Source organism: Lepidochelys kempii, chromosome 2 (assembly GCF_965140265.1).
Source record: "Lepidochelys kempii isolate rLepKem1 chromosome 2, rLepKem1.hap2, whole genome shotgun sequence".
NCBI lineage: Eukaryota > Metazoa > Chordata > Testudines > Cheloniidae > Lepidochelys > Lepidochelys kempii.
Window position 1 is genome coordinate 132062354 of NC_133257.1, and position 12515 is coordinate 132074868.

A 12515-nucleotide genomic window follows, 5' to 3' on the forward strand; every position below is an offset into this window, starting at 1 on the left:
GTCTAGAACCTGATCCGATGATAACTGAAGTAACTGGGAACCTAGGCGCCTGGAAGTGGATATACTAAAGACTAAAGAAAGTCTTATCTCGTGGTATTTCTTGCTCAAGCAGATGCAAAAAATACTGGAAATATCACAAGAGATTGTGCTCTCCTGAGATTTCCAGATACAAACCTGGTCCTCTCTTGTGCATAAAATTACTCGTGTAAATAAGGGTTGGCAGGATCAGGCCTCAATATTACAAAATCAAGCAGCTGGTATCAAAGCAAAGCAGCCAGACTTTTGAAGGCTTACCAAAACTAAAGTGAACCTAACTTTATTTTATATGTATCCATGATACATCCGACTTAAGGATTAATCTGACATATACCAATAAAGGGAAAAATAAATCTCACATTGAAATATTATCAATTTGTTTAAGCATGATTGTAATGGAGTTCACTTACCACTTTGCCACTTCCTGATGGCTGTCCTGGGGATTAGCTCTGTTTGACAATGAACCCTTCCCTGGTAGTGCCTCACTGCCGTCACTTTTGTTCCAGGACCCATGCCTTTTCAAGGCCTCTGGCATCCTCTTCAATGACACAGCCCTCCAGCCATGCCACACACTGTGCTCGCCCCTTCTGGGGGACCTTCAATCCATTGTTCAGGCACTTCCCTTAGTGGCTACTGCAGCAAATTGTCTGGCTACTTCCTCATGGTCCCAGCATCCTCTTTGCCCTTGCCACAGGGCCTAAGCCTGCAAACCCCAGCAGCCAGTCAGGAGCTGTCTCTCGCTCCTCTGGTCCCTGCTTGCAGCACTGCTCTGTCCAGGATGTTGGCAGTTCTCTCAGTCCTCCAGAGACACAGTCTTTCCTCCCTGGGTTCCCAGCAGTGAACTGCCCTCCTCTGCCTGGCAGCTCTCTTTTTATACAGGCCTGCTTGGCCTTGCTTGGTTACTCCCTTTAGCCCTTCTCTAATTGGCTGCCTCCTGCACAGCCTTCCTAGGGCTCTATTACACCTTAGAGTTCAATGTGAGGCAGGTGCCCCATCACAATGATATTTTACTTCTGCATTTAATAATAGAGGAGTTTGAATCTCCTGCCTAGCCAATGGCATGATCTTTACTGTTTTTTTTTTTTTGTTCTTCATTGTGACCCTAGGAGTAGTGAGTACACTCAGGATACAAAGTGGCAGTAGAGTTAGGTGCACTGTTTCAGTTGGAGTAGGTCTATGATATTTTAAAGCTTTTTCCCAAGTATTCAGCAGACTGTTTAATTTCCTGCCTTTTCTCTCATTTTTTGAACTGTAAAATATGTCTACTGAATCATCATTATTTGTTTTTAAAAAAATCCCTTGACAGGTTCCTTTACGGGATTTTTTAAAGCTTTCAAACAACTTATTTTGGAGCCTTGACAAATTCTGTGCAGCCGGTGTTGTTAAAGTTAATTACTTATTTGACTGTGGCTAGATACACAGCATTTCTGCATTAGTTTTCCTGGCCAGATCTTCACATGAGCCCCCTAAGACAACTGTCTGGGCAGTTCTGCTGCTGCAAGCAAGGCGTATCTGTGCTTACCTGATCAAGGCACCACCCATTCAAAGATCCTCTTGTCCTAGCTCCTGTAGGATAATTCTTTCCACTGGATTATGCAGGACAGCCAGGGATACCCTCCATCAAACTGTGCAGATTTAGGGTAGGAAGGAAGATTTACCTGTGGTTTTTGCACCCTCAGTCAAATCTTTTTCTGTGTGTGTGTGTGTCAGGGGAGGGAGATTTATGGTCTATCTGCATTTAATTCCATGGTAGTCCTGGCTACAGGACTGGTATTTAGATGTTCCAACTCCTGGAGCCCAAGTATTGACTAGGAGCCTCTCCTCCCATAGGATCGCAAATGTAGAGAGAGAACTGTAGGGATGTTGTACTTCCGTAGTCCTAGTGCAGCCCATTAAATCTTCCCTGTCTTCACAAGGTGTCAGGGTTTCCTCCCCACTGTGAACTCTGGGATACAGATGTGGGGACCCGCATGAAAGACCCCCAAGCTTATATTCCACCAGCTTAAGTTAAAAACTTCCCCAAGGCACAAATTCCTTCCCTTGTCCTTGGACAGTATTGCTGCCACCACCAAGTGATTTAGACAAAGATTCAGGAAAAGGACCTTTTGAAGTTCCTATTTCCCCAAAATATCCCCCCAAGCCCTTTCACCCCCTTTCCTGGGGAGGTTTGAGAGTAATATACCAACCAATTGTCTTTAATAAAAGTATAGACCAGACCCAGTAGGTTTAGGACACTAAAAACCAATCAGGTTCTTAAAAGAAGAACTTTATTATAAAAAAAAAAAGTAAAAGAAGCACCTCTGTAAAATCATGATGGAAGGTAATTTTACAGGGTAGTAAAAAGATTTAAAGCACAGAGGATTCACCTTTAGGCTCAACTTCAAACAGTTACAAAAACAGGAATAAACCTCCCTCCTAGCATGGGGAAAATTAACAAGCTAAAAGAAAAGATAAACACTACACATTTCCTTGCTATTACTTACAATTTCTGTAATTTTAGATGTATCATTACAGTAGGAGCTGGATTACTGGCTTGGTCTCTCTCTTTGTCCCAAGAGGGAACAAAACAAAAAGCACTTACAAACCCTTTCCCCCCGCCCCCTCCCCCCGATTTGAACGTATCTTCTTTCCCCATTGGTCCTTCTGGTCATGTGCCAGCTAGGTTAATTGAACCGACTAACCCCTTACAGGTAAGTGATTCTGTACCTCTGGCCAGGAGGGATTTGATGTTACTGCATACATAAAAAGAAAAGGAGTACTTTTGGCACCTTAGAGACTAACGAATTTATTTGAGCATGAGCTTTCGTGAGCTACAGCTCACTTCATCGGATGCATACCGTGGAAACTGCAGCAGACATTATATACACACAGAGATCATGAAACAATACCTCCTCCCACCCCACTGTCCTGCTGGTAATAGCTTATTTAAAGTGATCATCAAGTTGGGCCATTTCCAGCACAAATCCAGGTTTTCTCACATTCCCCCCACCCCCATACACACACAAACTCAGTCTCCTGCTGGTAATAGCTCATCCAAAGTGACCACTCTCCCTACAATGTGCATGGTAATCAAGGTGGGCCATTTCCAGCACAAATCCAGGCTTTCCCCCTTCCCCCCTTTTCCTGGGGACACACACACACACACACAAACTCAGTCTCCTGCTGGCAATAGCTCACTCTCCAAGTTTAAACTTGGATTTAAACTTGGAGAGTGGTCAGTTTGGATGAGCTATTGCCAGCAGGAGACTGAGTTTGTGTGTGTGTGTCCGGGAAAAGGCGGGGGGTGAGAAAGCCTGGATTTGTGCTGGAAATGGCCCACCTTGATTACCATGCACATTGTAGGGAGAGTGGTCACTTTGGATGAGCTATTACCAGCAGGAGACTGAGTTTGTGTGTGTATGGCGGTGGGTGGGGGGGTGAGAAAACCTGGATTTGTGCTGGAAATGGCCCACCTTGATTACCATGCACATTGTAGGGAGAGTGGTCACTTTGGATAAGCTATTACCAGCAGGAGAGTGAGTTTGTGTGTGTGGTTTTTGGAGGGGGGTGAGGGGCTGAGAGAACCTGGATTTGTGCAGGAAATGGCCCACCTTGATTATCATACACATTGTGAAGAGAGTTGTTACTTTGGATGGGCTATTACCAGCAGGAGAGTGAGTTTGGGGGGGGGGGGGGGGGCGGAGGGTGAGAAAACCTGGATTTGTGCTGGAAATGGCCCAACTTGATGATCACTTTAAATAAGCTATTACCAGCAGGACAGTGGGGTGGGAGGAGGTATTGTTTCATGATCTCTGTGTGTATATAATGTCTGCTGCAGTTTCCACGGTATGCATCCGATGAAGTGAGCTGTAGCTCACGAAAGCTCATGCTCAAATAAATCGGTTAGTCTCTAAGGTGCCACAAGTACTCCTTTTCTTTTTGCGAATACAGACTAACACGGCTGTTACTCTGAAACCTGCATACATAAAGTTTGTTACCCTTCCCTTTATATTTATAACACAAGGTGTGGGGTACTTATGCCCCAATCATCTTCCCCAAGTTCTGTCATCCCAGATTCCACCAAGTGCAATAACACTTCCATCCTTGAACAATTCTAGCCTCTCAGTATTCATTTCAGGATCCAGTCCCCAACTGCCTTCCTTTGTTTTCAAAACCCTTCATAGACTTTGCCACTATCAGTCTCATGGATCAGTACTGGCAAAAAATAGATGCAACTGCATCAGCTTTCTGTGTGGTGATGCGGGGAAGCCCATTATCCAGATAGCATGGAAATGGGCACTATATACATGAATATATTTGAATAATCTAGTTTCTTGATTTTCTCAATTCCCCTTCTTGTTCCCTTCACACATCCAACATTCGTTCTTCTTTGTTCCTCCATATAATGTGACCAATGATGGTGAGTGGGATTCTTCTCTGAATTTCATTACATCTATCTAATCTAATGTGTCTACCTCATGTTTATCACTTGGTATATGGATTCCTTACACATAAAACATTCTTCCTGTATTTCTCAGTCATAAACGGTCATTTCATAAAAATCAGATGCAACATATATTCTCTCCTTAGATTGTATTTTTTAACTTGGTGTTTCTCAACTTTTTCCAGGTGGCAACGCTGTATTCAAAGTCAAACATTTGTATGATCTACCCCTTTATATTTAGTGTAAGAATTAAGAATGTATCAAAGATAAGACTACGTAATACAATTACTACATTTGACCTCACAAAGTTTGAACGTTTTGGCTGCCCTTAACTTACTCTGGAAACTTTATTTTCCTTCTTTTAGAATTGTAATGCAATTTTCAATGCCTCACAACTCCCCAATTGCTTTTCATGACCCTCTTGGAGATGTCGACCCACTAGTTGAGAAATACTGTCTTAACTTATCTCGCCTTATGCTTTTTTCAACTATGTTATCAGTCTCTTTAACTGTATCATTTAACTTTAACAGTAACTCAAAATTGTTTTCACTTTGAAACAGCTGCACCGAATAAAGGTGCATTATACTCTGTTCAAAAGGCCTTTTCCTCAGCTAGTGTAAATGCGTGTAACTTTTGTGGCTTCTGTGCATCTGTACCACTCAGAAAAGCTGAAGATCTAGCCCAAAGAGTTTAGTCAGTGAATCCTTTATTGAGTGGTGTTTGAATTTCAAGTTGTCTAACTGATTATGTGGAGAATGTGGGACATCCTCTTTTGCAAAGAAGAGTTGTCATTCAAAACAGTTTTATATTCTGTATTATTATATGTGATATAATGAACTACAATGGTAACCTATGTTTACTGCTTAGTAACTCAGAGTTGACAAGCTATGACAAATTAAAATCAGTGAGAATGGGGTAAGGGGAAGAAAGAAGGGAAAGGACTCATGGATATACATTGCAGATTCCTTCATCATTGGAGTGTGAGACTTCAAAAGTGCCTTAAAATAAAGTCAAAAATGTGTGACTCACTCCAGCTGTGCAATATCATGAAAATTAGCATTGCAGTCTGTTTTTGTTGATTACCGAGTGACAGTAGCATCTTCACCTTACTACTAGCTTTTCTTTCTCACTCCCGCCACTGTGATTTGGTTTTAATGATACTTCTTTTTTCTTCTTCTTTCCTTTCTTCATTTGTTTCTCTCATGTAGGTGAAGGTGATGTCTCCCTTTATTTGACTCTATCCTATTTTTTTTTCTTAATTTCAAACTTTGTCTCCTCTTTTCCCACCAATATCTTGTTTCATCAGTCCCTACTGTGGCCACACTGAACAAATACTTTCCCATTTCAGGAAGCAGTTTTCATTATTAATATTTGACACCCAGCATGTTTTGGGAGAAGAAGGGAAGGTCATTCCACAGATGTCTTTGGTACTTCTGCACAAGCATCATGCTCTGGCCCCTGTCAGGATATTGAACTAAATAGACCATTGTTCTGGTTTGGTATGACAAGTGGTAGGGCCTTCACATAGCATCATCTGGCAGGGCTGAGTTATTCTAATTTTGTTTAGGAATCTGGCTCCAGTCAGTAGGCTAATTTCAAAATGAGCCAAAATTATTCTGGTTGAGTGAGATGGACTTTTTCTGCCTCAGCCAGGCTGAATTTGCTCCCTACTCTCTAAAGGTGATTATCTAACAATAATTTGCTAACACTGTTTCTCTTTATGTGTAGTGGTGTGTAATAAAGTATAATATAGGCCTTTTGAGGTTGTTGAGGGGGAAGCATCATAGGCCAGTACCACACCACTGCTACAGTTGCCCTATAAGAACACCTGGATGACAGCGAAGGGTGGCACTGGGGAAAAAAGGATCCAACTGACAAATAAATGATGATGATGGCATGTATAATATTATTTACTAGTGCTAGCCAAAATGTGGCAAAAAAAGAAAAAAATGTCTATTTCCATGGACATTTTGCATTTTTTTACCATTTGTATAAGGTATACGTTTGTTTGTTTTCTGAGTTAGATACTAATTTCCCCTCCCTTCTTTCTTCCTCCACAATGCAATTGACTCACAATCCAGCACAGAAGTTCTCAGTTTCCAGTATCTGTCTTTTTTTCCCCCTCTCTCGCAGCCAAAAATCAAACCCTTTCCCATCATATAAATGACCGGTTAATTCATAAGTTAAATGAAACAGGTAGGAAAATGACGTAGGGTTCTTTGGGTGTCATGGAACAAATGGATTTTTGGAAGTGATATAAATAGAGGGTAGTGGCTTTACAAACCAGCTCTTCAAGAACAGTTTATTTCTGTAATTATATCTTCATAATGCAAATAAAAAGTTGTAAAAGTAAAAAAATAAAAGCTTTGTGAACTCTGCTGCTTTGATTAGTATAGGCAGACTAACAGAAGAGAAGCGTAACATTGAACTGTTCAATCAAGTGACTAGTACTAGGATAACACATTATTTTTTTGAAATTACTAGAACTAACCTTGGCATATTTTTTTTGCTGCTCTTTATATGCCATTTCATAGTTCTCAATCTTATTGAGCCTTCAGAACCTGTTTCAGAATAACTCCATTAATGTATTTTTCTGCCCCCAAATCAGTGAATGGTACAACAAATTTAATTCTGTCCAATGGTCAGCTGGTGTAAATTAGCATAGCTCTGCTGAACCCAGTATATTGTATAATGTATGAAATGATGGTTTGAGTCAATCACGGGATCAGATGAGCATGATTTTTTATTTTTACTTTTTTTTTTCTAGTGAGTTATGTTAAATGAAACATAAAGTGGAAATACCTAAATATTCATGTACCAAACTTCAAACCAGTTAAAGTAAATTTTTAAAATAAATGCCCCTTGGGTGTCATTTGATACCACTAAATGTAAATAAAAAGAAATTCCTTTACATTTTAGCTTAGTCTTCAAAAAACACAAACTGTCATAGTAACGGGAAGCCTAATTAAAGGAAGAGGCAAAACTAATGACAAAACCAAAAAACTCCACACCTTACAGAGTGGCACAACAAGCACAGCTGTGTTGCAACACAGTTTTACATGGTGCTCAGCACCACTGACTAAACATTCACCTAGAATTCAAATCACGTTAAGATTGCATCTAAATTCAATTCAGATAGAAGTATTACAAGATTTTCAAATGAAAGACAGAAACCATTGAAAACCTTCCTAAAACAAAGATGTTAATTTTCCTTTTGCTTGGCTATAATATGCAAAATAGACCAATCTTTTTCATATGTATGGAATTCTTTTTAAATGCAGGCCATTTTGAGAAACTGAATTTCTAGGGAAAGATTAAGCAACTGGTTTAAGTTGAAGTTTAGTGTAAGACAAGAGGGCATGGAATCATCATCTCTTTTGACCGTGTTCTTAAATTGAACACTGAAAAGAATTCTAAACAAGTTGAAGGGTGTGACATAAGGTGATCTGGAGTTAAACTCTTGAGTTTATGCAGATGACATTGCACAACTGGCAGACATGTTTGCATTTATGATGATATTTTTTGTTACCTTGGAAAAATGGTGTAATCGACTTGGACTTCCAATAAATGCTAAACAATGAAGTGTTTGTATCTTGGAAAAGGACAATAGATAAAATGTTGAAATTCAGTATCAGTGAAGTCATAGAATAAGTAAAGACTTGTGTACCTAGGAAGCTTGACCAGTGCCAACAGTTCCATCAAGGATGAGGTTAAAAGGAGATTGTGACTACATCAGGGTAGAATACAAACTAAGGAGGATCTGTGTCATCCCTGCCCTGGAACTTTGGGTGCCTTGCTGAAGTAGCTCCCACCTGGGCCACTCACAAACAGCTTTCCAGCATGCAAGCCACACCTTGAGTGTCTGTATGTAGCTGCAGCCTGCCAATCACTTTTGGGTTACACTCTGGCTCTCACTAGTCTTGGTTATTTTGAGGGTGACCCCAACCACCTCCAGTCTTAAATTCCCCCCCAGAAACACATGCCCTGTGCTGGCCAGCCCTCTCCTGGACAATACACGTTATATCAGGTCTGTTATTTCTTTAAAAGGAAAAAGATGCACACAACTTGCCACCACAAATGGAGTTTCCTAGACACTTCCGTTTAAACACACTGGATTAGATAAAACAATAAAACAAGTTTATTATCTACAAAAAGAGAGATTTTAAGTGAGTACAAGTAATGAGGCATAAAAGTCAGAAATGTTTACAAGAAAAATAAAGATAAAATGCTTATTAGCGCCTAACTTAACAAACTATGTTAAATTCAATGTAAAGTTTTCTCACCACATGCTTTCAGCAGTCTTACTGACCAAACTTCTTTTGTCAGGCCTCCTTCCCCAGTCCAATGGCTGCTTCCTTTTTCTCTTCAGGTGCAGTGAATCAATGGGCATTGAGAGAATGCCCATCAATGTGACTGTTTGTCCCTCCCTTTTATAGGTTCAGTCTCCCTCTTGAAAACCACTTCCAGCTGGGTACTAGGAGACAAAAAGTTTACATGGAAGGATGTTCCTTGATGTTTTTTTCTCACCTGTTTGAGCTTCCATTTTTCCCTTCCGATCTGATAACTTTGTTTACTGCTTAAATGCAAATTAAGCAGAGCGCACATTCCCTTGTTTAAGACTGACCTGTTTGCCAACCTCAGTTTGGAACATGTTTTAATAACCATACAGCAGACTCTTATAGCGTCACATACAATGTTGGCATGCATATTTTATCAGGACAATAATGACCAGCAAATAATGAGTTTTCAGATGATACCTTACAAAGAATACTTTGTACAAAGATTATTACAATAATGTTTAGGGTGTGAATATGACATTCTGTCATAGAGATCTGCTTTAGCTACAAATACAAGCACAGAAATCAATGACATTATGAACCAATAAAAACATTGTTTGGTGCCAAAGTGAGAAACTATAAAACCAATGCACTGACAATATTACTGTATGATCTGGAAGCAGCTGTGTTAAAGGAAAGACATCAGAAGGCTTGAAGCAGTAACAGCGAGCATTCCTTAAAAGATGGCACGTGTAAAATGGAATGGTATTAAGACAAATGATGATGTTGGAAGGAGAGAAGGATATGAAATCAACGTAGGGGACTTGCTACAACTGAAAAGATATTGAAAGTGTGAGCATTGCAAAAAACAAACAGATGATACGATGCCAACAGAAATAATTCAAACACAGCCAAGGTCAGTCTTACCTAGAGGCTGACCACCAACTAGATGGCAGATGGCATTTTGGCATAGATGGCATTTTACACAGACATATGACTAATCTGGGCTTAATGGAAGAACAAGCCATGGACTGGCTCAAAAATGGCAATGCTCACTCCCTATCTGCAAAGATGCTCTGGGATGAAAAGAAGAAGAGGAGAAAAATAATGGAATCTCACCCCATTGTTTTTTTTATTATTACACAGCAGCAAAAATTCTCTGACAGACTATCCCAGCTTTCAGAAAAGCACAAAAGATACAGTCATTTTTGGCAGTTTTTTAAAAATGAAAGTATAAGGCTAATTTGTTTGCTCAACGATCAGTCTTGAAACTTCCATTGGAAGCAAGACACCCTGATCTATATTTCATGGTCTAAATTTTGGTACTGAGCATAGATATTAACTTCAGACCAAGACAAATTTTTTAAAATCTTTGTTTTATGTTTTTATTTATTTGTCACTTAGATTAATTTAAGGGAGATGCAGCTCAATTTAAGGGGAATTCTAACAGCATTAATAACTTCTATGAACATTCTCCAAATGCTCATTCATTTAGGTGCCTAGCTCCCACTGATTAGTTTTTATGGCAGCATTTCCTTAACTTCTAGAAATTGAGCACCCCCTTCAGGAAAATAAAATCAATCATCCACCCTTCATCCTCACCATCTGGTTCGAAAGACCTACGCAACATAAGGAATTAGAGTAGATTGTGTATATCTCTGTAACAAGATCCTTCTTTTCCTTTCTTCCAAGTTTTGATCATCAGTGAAATAATTAGCAATGTTGATATAAAGTATCGTAATTGGGATCTGAGTTATCCCCAGTTGAGATGAATGTGGCAAGTCATATTTCTTAGAGATATTGTAATCTCTAGCAAACATTGCTGCATCAGTTAAACTCTAGTCAGATGTTAATGTTTCTTTGCATCCTTAACAGTTATAAAAATCTTTCAAAAATAAAATTGGACATTTAAGACGTCTGTCCACACACACATACACAGACCCCAAAAGTCTTTTGCACCCCTGCATGGGGGTGCACCACACATTTTGAGAAACACTGGTTTTGAAAACTTACCACACCACAACTCTATACTTAAGTCTATCTGTATTTGGAATCAGTTCAATTTACCAAGGAATACGGTGAATTCTCCATCACCTGAAGTCTTCAAATTAATATGGGATGTCTTCCTAAAAAAATATGCTCCAGCTCAACCACTAAGATACATTAATTATTGGTGAAATTCTGTGACCTGTGTTGTGTAGGTGCTCACACTGTGTGACCATATTGGTGCCATCTGGCTTTAAAAATCTATAAATTACATGAAATTTCTCAATAAAATGTTTTTAAGAGATCAGGTTTTTTCATGAGCATTTCTGTTTGCTTAACTAGAATTTCTGTTTCCCTGTTTTTTAAAAGAATTCTGCTCATTCTCTACCACATATTGCATCCTGTTTTTTTCTCTGTTTCTCTTTTTGTTCCCTTTTATTATAATGTCTTTGAAGTACTGTGTTATACAAGTAAAGTGAAACACTGAAATAGAATTAAACCTACACTTTTATCTGTGTATATTAGTTAATTTAATCTAAAACTTGTCCTTGACTCTAGTAGCTTTTAGATCAATGAAAATATCCATATAAATAGATAAACGGTGTTCGAGTGGGTCAAAATGAACTAAATCAATTTTGTCCGTTCGTCTTGGGCACACTATAGTAATAGCCAAATATACTTTTTTAAGATTAAAAAGTTATTTTTCAGCATTTGAAATCTCTCCCTTAAGCCTTGGATTTATAATAAAAGACTTTATCAAGTTTTTGTAATAAATACATCTGGACACAGAAAATGCATTCCCTCCCTTAAGATGAGGAAAGGGTTTTACACCTGTGGCAAATAAGGTATTTTAGAGGTAGCTGAGCCTTGGATAATCTCTGTGCCCACTACCAAATTTTAGACCATGAATATATATTAAAATAAATGCTATTTTACACAGCTATCAGCACCGACTGATGTCTCACCTAGAATTTACTCTGCATTATTTACTGACATTTAAAAGATGTGCATGGACACTGACCACCCTGCACCTTTAAGTGGGGTGGGGGGGGTGTTGGCTGGCTGGCCGAGTGAAGGGAATGGTGATTTATGGCTGGGGGTGGGGGTGTAAGATGAAAACTGCTGCAAAAAGTGGTCAATGTGATTGCTGATTCATCCCCTGGGAATGCAGGGTTTAAAAGGGGCAGTTCATCGCCTCAAGCCGTCCTTTTTACACGGACCAAGGCTCAAGTAGGACCCACCCTCCCTCCGTTTTAGGTGGTAAAATACCAGGTTTGGTCAACACCTGCTGTGGGCATTGCGCTAGCCATCCAGGTTTTAGAGGGAAAGAATTTTTCCCTTACCACCGTATTGGCTTGGGTGCAGTTAGGGTTTTTTTCGCTTTTCCCATAGCAGATTCAGAAAGGGCTCTGTTCATGCATGGCATGATGGGCAGTAGACCATATGTCATGACTCATTAAGTGTAGGGTGGATGTCCAGTGCAGGTACCCCATAGGAAAGGTATATAGTGACCAGATAAATGCTTTGGAAAAGGACTTAAAAAGAGTTGTTCTTTAAAGGAATGAATGGGCAGTGGTTGGGGACTCCTATAATTGGTACAGCAGGGAGCCAACCCCTTATTCTTATAACCCACCTTAACTCTCCTACTGGGGGCAGTGGGGTTGGATTGTAAGGTCCCGGCAATGGATTTTCTGGAGGGACCTGGATGGAAGAAGAGGGGGAGCTGGTAAAAGCCCCCTGGATAATTAACGAATAAACATGGGGTTACCTGCACTGTACACTTATCTACCGGG

At 39.8% G+C, this 12515-nt stretch overlaps 1 protein-coding gene across 2 annotated transcripts in view; it reads left to right on the forward strand.

Moving 5' to 3' along the window:
• Positions 1–12515, forward strand: part of CDH18 (cadherin 18) — an 839398-nt gene that overhangs the window by 258139 nt on the left and 568744 nt on the right. The window lies entirely within an intron of this gene.